Genomic DNA, 12,447 nt, shown 5'->3' with positions numbered 1-12,447 from the left:
CCCGTGCTCGCTCTAGCAGCTCCTTCCCGCTGATTTGGAAGAAATATGGATGAAATTTTCGGTATTTTTGCATTGAATTGCTCTTTTCGGTGTTGGTTAGTCTGTTTTTGAGCTCCGCTGACATATTTTCTTTTACTCATTTTGCGCTCATAAGCTTCACTCTCTAAACAGTTGCGGAAATTCTTAATCGTGATTTGATAACAAGGACAACGGATATGGTCATAATCGCCAAACACGGTAGGCTGCAATTACTACCAAAATAAAAGTCCTATACGTTCACGTTATAAAAACGCTTTAATTATTTATTCGAGTAAATTTTTTGGGGGCCCCCGCCACTACGCCACTGGCTACTCGCCATAGTCTTCGCATCAAGGAAGTTTCATCAGCACATATATGGCAAGGCAGTGACAGTGCAATCAGATCATAAGCCCCTTGAGAACATCATGCAGAAACAGCTGTGCAAGGCCCCAGCACGACTGCAGCGAATGCTCTTACAACTACAAAAGTATGAACTGAACATGCACCGGGCAAGCACATGCATATTGCCGATTCACTATCCCGTGCAATTGTAAGTAGGAAGGCTGATGATGGCGAAGACCTCTATGATGAGAAAGTTGTGCATGGTTTGGAGGCCACAGATGCACTGAGTCCACAGACACTCCAACATTTTAAAGAGGTGAGAAGGTAGAGACTGGCTGGCTGAAGAAAAGACGTGGTGTGAACAGTAGCCTACACAGCTTCTGGCCTATGCGGAACAAAATCTGCGCGCAGAATGGCATTGTGAAGGTAGGAGACAAGATAATCATACCTCAGAGCTTCAAAAAAGTCATCTTAGAAAAGCTACACATAGCTCACCAAGGTATCCAGAGAACAACTGCCAAAGCAAGAAAATCCCTGTACTGGACATAGTGATGATGGTGGAGAAATGTGCGCCTGCCAACAACTCCAGCCATTACATCAAAAAGAGCCACTCATCACACATGACGCTCCAGAACTACCGTGGATGAAAGTTGGAGCAGACATCTTCGAGCTGAGAGGTCAGTCTTATCTATTGCTAGAGGACTATTTGACAAAATATCCAGAGGTACTGAATTTACCAGACAAATCAGCCCACTCAGTGATGCAAAAGATGAAATCAGTCTTCGCCAGAAAGAATTAGTGAGTGAGAACGTATAATTTGCCATCTATGAGATGAAGTCCTTTGCGGCATCATGGGACTTTAAGTTCACATTCTCCAGTCCAGGATACCCTCAGTCCAATGGACTTGCTGAAAAAAGTTTAACCTCCTCAGACCTGGTGTCCACATACGTGGACATCACACTTTTGGTTGTGTGCAGCATAATACTTAATTCTGTGTAACTGGAACATGTTTTTCACAAACGAGGACACTTACACTGCCATCTGGTGGCGTCAGGAGAAAAAAAAATTAAACATGAATAATTAAAAGATGGCGGAGAACACAGGCCACACGCAGCCACTCCAGACCAAAACGTCCACAAGGTAAACAATCTAATAACATTTCATTGTTGATTCTTGTTAAGTTATGCATAATAGTGTTGTATGATTAAAATGGCATGCAGTTTTGACAAACTTTTGTAACAGTAAAGATTTACTGAGCCGCCAAATTTGATGTCCACATATGTGAACAATGGGACTTAGCTTTGTTGAAACTGTATAAGAATGTTAGCAAAATCGCACTCACGATCACGATCGCACACACACACACACACACACACTCTCTTGCTCATTCGATCGCGCGCGCACACACACACACACACACACTCTTGCTCGATCGCACACACACACACACACACACACACTCTCGCGATCGCGCGCGCACACACACACACACACACACACACACACAAACACTCTCTTGCTCACTCGCGATCGCGCGCACACACACACACACACTCTTGCTCGCGATCGCACACACACACACACACACACACACACTCTTGCTCGATCGCGATCGCACACACACACACACACACTATCTTGCTCACTCGTGATCGCGCACACAGACACACACACACTCTTGCTCACTCGCGCGTGCGCACACACACACACACACACACACACACACACCATCTTGCTCACTCGCGATTGCGTGCGCACACACACACACACAGTCACGCATAAGATTGATATATTTGGCAAAAACTTATTTTGGGAAGAATTTGTTAGAAAACATCAATTGCAATATTTTATAACAGTATATATTGACATTGCATGTGTGATAAATCATTTTACATTGATTTTTATTTTATTTTCGTCATGATCTCATTTCCAGAGCGTTTTCCTGCGTCAACAGCACTGGAATTGATACTGGATTCAATTTCTGGGGACAACTCCGAGGTAGAGGACTTGTCCGACAATGATGATCCAGTAGATGACGTTACTTACCATCCTCCACAACAGGAACCAAGCAGCAGCGAGGAGGAGAGTAGTGGGGATGAAGACCCCATTCCACAGGCCACCCGGGGACGTAAACCTGCTAAAACTTGTCGTTCAGTCCGTAGCACTGTTTTGCACACTCCCAGACGTCGGACTGAGCAGGTTGAGTCTGATGGCTCAAACGAGGACCTTGAAGAGCCAACACCAGGACCAAGCTTTGAAGGACAACCCAACCAAGGACGAGGAGTGCGCTGGAGGGCTGCTCCATTGACCCCAAACCTGGCCCAGTTTGAGCCCGAGGAGGAAACTGAGCAGGACAGAGAAGGCTGGACCCCACTGGACTATATAAACCAGTATATTGATCAAGATTTAATTAAATTGATTGTATACTGCTCCAATGCTACAGCACTAGCTAGGAGTGGGTACCAAGTCAGCACATCAGTTGATGAGATTTATCATTTCTTTGGTGCCTCAATTTTGATGTCCTGTGTCCCGTACCCACAAATCAGGATGTACTGGTCCAGCGCGTTAAAATTCCAAGCCATCACAGAAAGATTCACACGCGACAGATTTTTCAAATTGAGACAATCAATGAAGGTGGTCATTGATGATGACATTCCAGAAGACCTGAGGCAACGTGATAAATTCTGGAAGATGAGGCCTTTTCTTGACCACATTCTGAAAGGCTGCAGGTCTCAGGCAAGACCTGAGAGCATTTCGATTGATGAGCAAATGATACCATTTACAGGAACGTGTCCTCATCGACAGTATTTGCCAATGAAGCCCAATCCAGTTGGCATTAAAAACTTCGTCTGTGCTTCAGTGGAAGGCATCATGCTCGACTTTAATTTATATCAGGGTGCCGATGCACTGATTGCACAAGTCCAGGAACCAGGTGAACTGGGTTTGGGAGGCTTGGTCATTGATCGTCTGTCCGAAACTCTCCATCCTGGTACAAAAGTGTACTGTGATCGGTTCTTTACATCCATCAAAGCTGTGAATCGAATGATGGAGAAGCAGGTGTACCTGACCGGTACAGTTATGAAGAATCGGGTTTCTGAAGCAGTGCTAAAGCTACCAAATGACAAAAATATGAAAAAAAAATGGAAGAGGTACCTCAGCACAAGTTACGACTCAAGATGGGAAAATTTGTGTTGTAAAATGGTATGACAACAAGCCGGTATTGATGCTGTCTGTTGTCCATGATGCACATCCTGAAGACATCTGCCAGCGATGGGACAAGAAACAGAAGCAATATGTGTCTGTCAGACGACCAAATATTGTGCGTGAGTTAGGGCTGTCACTTTTTATTCGATATTCGAATATGCATTCGAACATGACGTGAAATATCCGAAACCGAACTATAAATAAACTATCCGGTTTTTAAAGTGCCATGTTTTGCGCATTTTTTACAGTCTATGATTAGACCGTTTGCTTTTTATTTTATTTTTTGCCATCTCATCCAGTAGCGGCCGCTCTAATCAGCGTAGGCCCATGACCAAATCAAGCGAATAACAGTCAATAGCCAGCTTGTTTTGAAAATGGAAGATAACGACAAGACAAATGAGTCCGCGCGCTCACACACACACACATTTGAATACTTTTATTTGGATCTGAAAGACATTACAAAGAAAACAAGATCCAAATACTCTGGGAAGAGTCTTTGACACGGTGACAGATCATCAATTTCATGGCTCACACACTTGTACAGGTCCTTCTATATAAGATTCTCAAAGCATTAAGGATAAACAAAACATCTCCGTCTCCATATATGCATGCTCCCTATCGAGGCTGAAACAGAGCAGAATTTTGCAAGCCTTTTTGCCTCCTTTTTTTGCAGTCCCCCTAACTGCATCCCCCTAATCACGCTCTTATGGACATGGCCCAAACTTCCGAATACCAGAATTATTAGTCTGCAGTTGTATCCAAGATGGAGAATAAGATCTACCAGGGGTTGATATTTCAATAATTTGGAATAGTAGCAAGTATCCATATACAGATCAAAACAGCAGCCTACCTCAAAGACACACACAGATTTCATAGCCTCATTTACAATTACAATGTCAGGAGTGTTTGGAATGTTTTTAAAATAGTCACTGTCAAAAATGTTACGGTGAAACCAGTTAATTCGTACAGTGCTATGCTTGTAGATCTTACTATCATGTCCACTGATTACCTTTTCCAAGTCCTTTGCAACCAGATCAACCAGACGGTCATGTCTAGCCACATAAAGTCCTTTATAGTTGTAGCATCCGTTTAGTATGTGAGCAACCGTTTCATTTTCCTGCTGAGATGGGTGTAATATACAGTAGGGCTCATGCTTTGATGGATACCATATTGCCAAGTTGTACTTCGTTGGTAGACACTGTAGTCTTGCTTTAACCATGAATATCAGAATGTCATCTGAAATTGAGGGGTTTGTCAGGACTGAATGAGGCACTGAATGGTCGGCAAATTGGAGTAATGCAAGTTTTCCTTGTAATCTGAGACCCATCCAGTGCTGTCCGTTTTGGGTCTGTCTGAGATGAAGAATTGAGGCTCTTGCATGTTTAATCTGTAGCTGGTGAGGTCTACTGTCGTTATTGAGGATCGCCAGGGTGGAAACCAGTGGATTAGTGATTATGTTATCGTTGAGAACAACTCCTTCTCCGTCGGGTCCCAGCCAGGACAGCTGTATTCCTGTACGGCAGCAAAGATCGTTTAAATCACACACACGACCCAGAGAAAAGACGCTTGTCAGTATCGAGTTCTCTTTCGGGCTTGAACAAACCATAACACACAAATTATGCCAAATGTCCGTTTTGTCGAGTGTCCTCATAAGAGCAGTCTTAAATTATTTAAATAAAGTCTTAAATGAACGTAGAGATTTGTGAGAAAATGCGACAGATGTGTCAGATCGCGTCTCTGTCCGCAGCGGCTGGTCTTAAAGTGTCATTAATGTTAATCAAATAACAAAGGTAAGAGAGTACATTACTCACTCAGACCCGGCGCCAGGAGGATTATTATACCGGTAGCCTAATCATGGATGCACTCCGCTATCTTTTAACACATCTCCGGCGAACGGCTTTTTCACGCAAAAGAAAAACTCTTCATGAAGCGCAGTGAAATTCAGCGACCATGTGGCGTTTCCTGATGGATCGAGGTTGTTCGTTAACTTCATTTTACATTTTACTCGTAGATATTCGAATATATTCGAATACATTTCTTGATATTCGATATCCGTTCGAATTTGATTTTTCTCAAAAGTGACAGCCCTAGCGTGAGTACAATAACAAGATGGGTGGGGTTGACCTCATAGACAGGATGATCAGCTAGGATGCACAACACTCAGAGTTTTGGTCTCATGGTGTGTTATTAAATATAGTGATAAGACACAATTAAACATAATAGGACACTAGAACACAACAAATACTGCGCAGGGAGGAAAGTTTAACAAATATGATTGAGTCAGAAGTCATAATTTCATATCTTCCCCATAAACTTATTCTAAAATGTAATTAACAACATATTTCTGCCTCATCATTTGACAAAAATACACATTGGATCATAGTCAGAAGTTATTAAAAACTCTCAATGGTGATTGATAGTTACTTTTTAATAAAAGTGTTGTATTAATCTCATTAATTGTAATGTGTAGCTTGAAGCTAATTGTAGCTATAATTTCTCTGTTATCCATATATGTTTCATGAAATATTTTATCAAAAGTAATCACATAAGTTTGTAAAAAAAATGTTTCATTAATCATTCAGTGTTTTTAATTATAGCAATATAATTTATGTCAGAATGATGTGGGCGGCCAAGCCATGTAATGCCAGAGTAAAGTAATGCCACAATTTACACAACGGTATTCAGGTCATCTTTTTCAGGCAATAACTCCATCCGCTGAATCTAAGCTTTTCCTTATTCCAAGCTTGCCCGCTGCACTGGTGACTTCATGTGTCTTTTGTTGTAGTCCTTAAAAAATTATTTCTTTAAAAGCAAATTTATCTCCTTTTGCTTTGAACTTTAAGCGTTGTAACTTTGCAGATGTTGTTTATGCTCAAACAGCAACATTACACACTAACTAAAGTTAGAAAAGTGAATCCATAATCAACCACGCCTATTTGAAGTGTCTAGAAGTTCAAATTATTTTACCTAAAATGATTTAGGCCTACTCTATTTTGACCGCAACCATAGATATCTGTGTTTATCTGAAATATAAACTTTTGTCAAAGTATTATTCTATAGGCCATCCAATCATTTGAATGTTTGTTAAAGGGACACTAAGTAGGATTTTCTCCCATCTAGTGGTGAAATTGTATTTTGCAATCAAATGAATAGTGCTCTCTAGCGCCTCGCTTTTTCAAATGTTGCATCTACAGTAGCCATTATGTACCAAAAAGCTATGACAGGATGTCCTCTATAGCACTTAATCCGAGTTTTCCTTCGGGTTAAAGGAGAAGTTCACTTTTAAAATGAAAATTCTGTCATCATAAACTCACCCTCATGTTGTTTCAAACCTGTATGAATTTCTTTCTTCTGCTGAACAGAAAAGAAGATATTTAGAAGATTATCAGTAACCAGACAGTTTTTGGGTCCCATTGACTTCCATAGTAGGAAAAAAATATACTATGGAAGTCAATGGGACCCAAAAACTGTCGGTTACTGATAATCTTCTAAATATCTTCTTTTCTGTTCAGCAGAAGAAAGAAATTCATACAGGTTTGAAACAACATGAGGGTGAGTATATGATGACAGAATTTTCATTTTAAAAGTGAACTTCTCCTTTAACTGGTTTGTTATTTCAGACAAACTACAACTTGACACAACGAACAAACGAATGTTACAGTTTTGAACAAACAAAACTTACAACCTTGTTTATAGGGCCTTCTCTACTTTACTCAATAGCTGCTATTCATCAAAGAGCCTGATTCACTTTTAAAGGAGTCATAACCTAGTATTACCTTGGATACCTACTGCTGTATTATAGTCTTTCAGGCCCTTCTAAAAAAGAAAAGTGGAAAAAAAATAAACACAGAGCTCCTCAGACCCTTATTTCTGAAGGCATTATTGTCTCGCGAGATCTGATGCGATATTTTGGCTGTCGTGGACGGTCATTTTAATAATGCAAATGTGGGGCGCGTAAATTGGTGGCAGGAAGGAGGGGGGTTGACACCGCAGGTAACGCTTTAGCATATCATTCCAAAATGACATCATGGCGCCAAGTTATGAATGAACCCAACCTGCCCGCGACCGGCTTCCCGGCCAGTGTATAAGTATGAGGCGCCGTTTAGGGCTTAAATCAAACTTCATTCACGCACACATATATGAAACACGCTTGCATACATAGTAGTCACACATACATGTATATGAACTCTCCACGCACATACTCATATGAGACGCGAGCACACACACACAAACTCATGCACATAACTTACTGCTACTCATATAAGACGCGAGCACACACACACACAAACTAGACGGCGCCTCATATAAGCGTTAGGCAATCAATATACAATAGCCGAATTCATGATGATCTCAGTCATTTGTTGTTTGCAAAGTAACGTTAGCAGCCATTCCCCATGTTTACCTCGATGCTAATACTCCCGATAGCATACAATAACCGCATTAGCAGTTAGCTGCTGTTTGTTAACGTTAAAGGGATACTTCACCTCTGGGAAGATGAATGTGTATTTAAAATAGGTCATTTAAGTAGAAGAAATGTGAAGAAATTTTTGAATTTGGAGCTTTCTAGACTGAGAAAAGCCAGAAAATGTATTTTTGGCTTATGTGGATGAAAGACAACAACTCCCAGAATGCACTTGCTTCGCTGTCTCAGGAGGCCACGCCTACCGGTAAGAGTGCGCAGTTTAAAACAACAAAGCTAGCCTACGTGATGAGTTTGCGAGGGATTTATAGATAGCCCAAAATGTCCGGGATTCAGCTTTTGCGTTCTACAGTCGCCATTCATTCATCATGTTTACTGTGGCGAGCAGGACGACGGCCGCGGGAGAACAGCGCGAGGCCGGTGGCGTCATTACTGAGACGCGCCGGCGGGTCTCCCATCTCTCACGGAGGAGCGGGAATTTTTCTTAGCAATGGTAAAACGCATATCAACCGATCACTTGTTTAGCGTTCATGTAAACACTACATTCAAATTCACCAATCGGAATGAATTCAGTCCGATTGAAACAAAAGGTGTCATGTAAACAAGGAATAGCGACCGCAGAAAGCAAAAGCCGAATCCCGTACATTTTGAACGATCTCGCCCGCCGGACAAGTCCGGGAAAAGGAGGATGGTTACTTACTCAGCTTTCTCCTACTATTCAGCTTTCTCCACAGAACAAGAGCCTGCTAGCTTAGCTTCCAAAGAAAGACGGCTGACACTGTCTGTGAGTGAGATCCCACCTCCTATGGGCGGGCTGAAAACATGCGGAACAACGCCATCTACTGCCTGTAGTCTTTAGCCTCTGTCCAGAAAATCCTCCGATGACGCAAAATGACGATTTTTGCGTCATCGGAGGATTTTTTCCAGACAAAAAATACATAAATCTCTCCTCTCAGGGGGATATGAGGGTGGAAAGCATGGTAATTCGAAAATACTACAGGTTTTCTACTAATACAAAGCTTAATGCTAAATCCTGAAGTAACCCTCAGTCTTACCGTTTCAATTTCAGGCAAGTCTCTGATGGTTGGAATTGCACCTTTTTCCAAACAGAGCTTCGAGGCCAACTTGTCCTGATATTGCCCCAAATTTGTGTATGATTCCTGTGTGAAATGTTTAGCGCAGACTCCTAACGATAAGCCAGTTGAAAGGGTTGTTGGGACAGCGTCATTAAAAATGAATTTCATCCGCTGGTTTTGGTAGAGAAAACACATTTACATGTTGATTCTGTCTGTCAACAACATAGCAACTCAGGTGTGCACTCGGTTTCTCTATCTTTCTCGACTGAACTGAATATGAGGGGGAGAGGGGCGGGCTTCCCGCGGCATAGGTTTGCGGTGTCCATATATGGTATATCCTGCACCGCCATGACGTCAAGACGGAGCTGAAATCAAAATCTCCTATTTGAGTGTGCGTGCACGCGCGCTGGTTTATTTACCCTGAGGTAAACAAACGCTTCACTTTTAAATATCGGCTTCCCGGCCAGTGTATAATCGTTAGGCAATCATAACATACATTGATTCTCGTGGAAAAGTGAAAATTGCAGGTTATGACTCCTTTAACTATGTTCTACTGTCTATATGTTTCCCAACCTTTTTTCAGTCAAGGCACCCTTTGAAATTAAAAAAAAAAATGTGTGGCACCCTACACTATAGGGCTGTATACCTTGGAGAACCTGGCGATACGATACATACCTCGATACACAGGTCACGATTCGATACGTACCTCGATACAGAGCTGTCTCGATACGATTTGATATAATGTGACACGATTCGATACGATTCAATAAAAATACATGGGCCAGAGCCAATTAGTTAATGCTGAACACATTTACTCAACAAACAAAACTCTGCATTTTTCTTCAATTTATTAAAGACAAAAGTGCATTATAACAAAGTGAATTTTGCTTAAATATTTGCAACTTTAAGTGCTCTGATTAATTGTACACAAAAGCCCCTTTCACACAGAGATTCCGGAAAATACACGGATAAAGTGACCCGGGATTTGACCCGGGTTCGTTTGATTTTGGTTCATTCACACTGCCAGTGATTTTCCGGAATCAGAGAGTGCGTTCACACACAACCCGTAAAAATCCCGCAAAGACACGTGACATCGATGTGACATGTAATGTCTCAGCAGCGTCGTTTGCTTATGAGCTGCGATTTCTCTCTCTCGAGAAACCATGCTTGTGCATTTTTTTATCTGATTCGATCATAAACTTGCGCATTTCGCACCGTTTCACAGCTGGCGAACGATCCCGGCTTCAGCGTCATCGCTACAACACGGCATTATTACGGCTTTTGTTCACACAGCGCGCATTCCGGGACTGAACACGGCAATGTTACTAGGTCCCCAACACGGCATCAATCCCGGGTCGAGTTTGCGTTCACACAGAAGGCGCTCTGGCAATTTGCCGGCAATTTCCCGGGTTCAAAGCGCTGTGTGAAAGGGGCTAAATTGTATTAATCTGGAAATTACCACAAGTCAACATTTAACTTTCCAAGGGTACAGTCTGAGCTCACACAAGCACAAAATCTTCTTATTATTATTCTTCTTATTCTTAACTTCTTATTAAATCTTAAATAAGGTGGATATCCGTCTAACACGTCCCAATAAATGAGCGACAGCAGGAAGCTTCAGTGCATGCTGCGAGGCAAGGTTTAAAGTGTGAGCGAAGCACCTGAAATGCAACATACCGGCAAGCTCCGCTGCGACGCTCATTTTTGCGGCGTTGTCAGTCACAATAGCTGGGTCTTTGGATACGAGGTCCCACTCCTCCAGCGCCGCTTTCAATAACTCTGCAATGTTTGACCCCGTATGGCTCTCGTGCATGGCTCGCGTTTGTAAAACGTGCGACATCAGTTCCCACTCCTCGTTAACATAATGGCAATAAAATCTTCGACATTTTCCATGAGTTTTTTTAAACTCGCGGGCGCCGCTGCGCCCCCTAATGGCTGGGCGGAGTATCGATACTAAGGGCTAGAATATCGATACTGTATCTTTTTTTATTATATCGGTATGTATCTAAGAATCGATATTTTGAGCACACCCCTACTACACTAGTGTTGTCACAATACTACTTTGATACTATACCTTGAAATGTGCTGGGGTTTTTTTATTTTATTTTTGATGTGCACAAATAAATGACAGGTACCATAAGATTTTCTTCTTCCTGTTCCTTTTTTTTCTTCGTTCATGCATGTTACAAATGAGTGAATGAATGAATGAATGAAACATTTATGTATGACTTGAGCAATAAATAAATAAATAAATACATAAATATAGGCCTACTGTCATATAGATATTTTTATTTTATTTTTTTTGTCCATCCATTTAAAATCTAGGAAATCATTACTTTCTTCTGAAGAGATCACTTTACATAATGACATATTCAATTAAGGCTTTTTATTCGTATATAAACATTGCTCAATTACCATTGCAAAGCTCACTTAAATGTTGGCTCACTCAGTGTATGGGATAATAATTGGGATAATGTGATAATTATTGGGATAATTTTGTTATAATTGCACAAGATATCTTGTTTTTACTATATTTTATGTAGCCTAATAATTTCGCAGTAAATCTCCAAATTAATGTAGAAACATCATAAAGACAGTATATTTCAAATAATTGTTTAATGGCATCTTTTTATGAATGGAGTGTTATTTGATTCTGATGTCACTGCTGCACTGTCACATGTGGATCCCACACGCGTCCCATTTTCTCACAACTCTTAACGTTCATTTAAGACTTTATTTAACTAATTTAAGACTGCTCTGATGAGGATACTCAAAGCTAAATCACGAAACAGAAGTCGAGTCTGGCGTGCGTCGTGTCAGCATCACAGACAGCGCATTCTCTTTTGTATTTTCTCGCTTGCATGGTTAGAAGCATTTGCATGAAGAAGAACGTGATTATATAATGGAACGCTATCCAAAGGATGACAGAAAAAAATGCTGCTTTAATTGCGTTAAATACTTTTAACATGTTAAACTGAAAAACATTAATCGCACGCGTTGCGTTGACAGCAGCACGGACATAACCGATGTGTTTATGTGAATACACGGCATAAAATAAAATCACACGCAAGCGCAACCTCCGCAATTCAACGGCGAAAACTTATGATTTGCATTTTTATTATAAATTTTTGCGCATTATTTGTTGTTATTAGAGACTTCCGACAATCCGAGATTGATGGTAAAAAATTGTTGTTGTTTTTTACACAGCACCCCTGCTCTCGCCAGAAGCACCCCAGGGTGCCGCGTCACCCCACTGGGAAACCCTGGTCTATAGCCTATAGGCTAATAAAAAAATAATAATAAAAAGCCTGTAATTAAGACCGTAACATTGACTTACCTGTCGAGAAGAAAGCAGGCAACTTCAGCGTCTCTTTTGAAAGCTTTCTT

Source organism: Scardinius erythrophthalmus (genome assembly GCF_964197995.2).
Source record: "Scardinius erythrophthalmus genome assembly, chromosome: 6".
Classification (NCBI taxonomy): Eukaryota; Metazoa; Chordata; class Actinopteri; order Cypriniformes; family Leuciscidae; genus Scardinius; species Scardinius erythrophthalmus.
The sequence above is the reverse complement of the archived record's forward strand: the minus strand, read 5'-3'. Positions refer to the sequence as shown.